We start from the raw sequence: 522 nt of genomic DNA on the forward strand, positions 1-522 counted from the left end.
AGGCCGAGCGGGTGGGCGCGTGGCGGGGAGCACAGGGGGGCGGGAGGCCAGGAAGGGGCTTGATGTCTCGCCTACACATGCCGCCTGACACTTTGTGGAAGAAAAAGAGGTTGGGTTGGCGGGGGGCAGGGGGCGGGGTTCTAAAGAAAGAAGGGGAAGCCAAGAGATTGGAAACCCCTCCTGGTGTGGATGGTAAGAAGTCAAACTCTGGGGCTGGAGGAGCCTCGAGCTGATTCCCCGGGGAGGTTTCCTGTCGCCCTTCACGAGCCTGGTACTTTCCTAAAATGTGTTAGACGCCTCGCCCCCAGCCTCCGGAAACTGATGGCCCCCAGCGTCGGGTTTGAGTCATGCCTCCGAGTCGCCTCGTCTGGCCACCACTTTTCTTGCTTTTAAGCAAGTTCGGATTCACTTAGCTACACTCTTCTAGCAATTGGTTTTCTTTCTGATCTACCCGCTGGCCTAGGGATTTGGGTAAGGAAAACAAAAAGAAAAAGAAAAAAAATAGAGCTGCTCCCAGCGCTC

This window comes from Myotis davidii, unplaced genomic scaffold, assembly GCF_000327345.1.
Source record: "Myotis davidii unplaced genomic scaffold, ASM32734v1 scaffold743, whole genome shotgun sequence".
In the NCBI taxonomy this organism is placed as follows: domain Eukaryota; kingdom Metazoa; phylum Chordata; class Mammalia; order Chiroptera; family Vespertilionidae; genus Myotis; species Myotis davidii.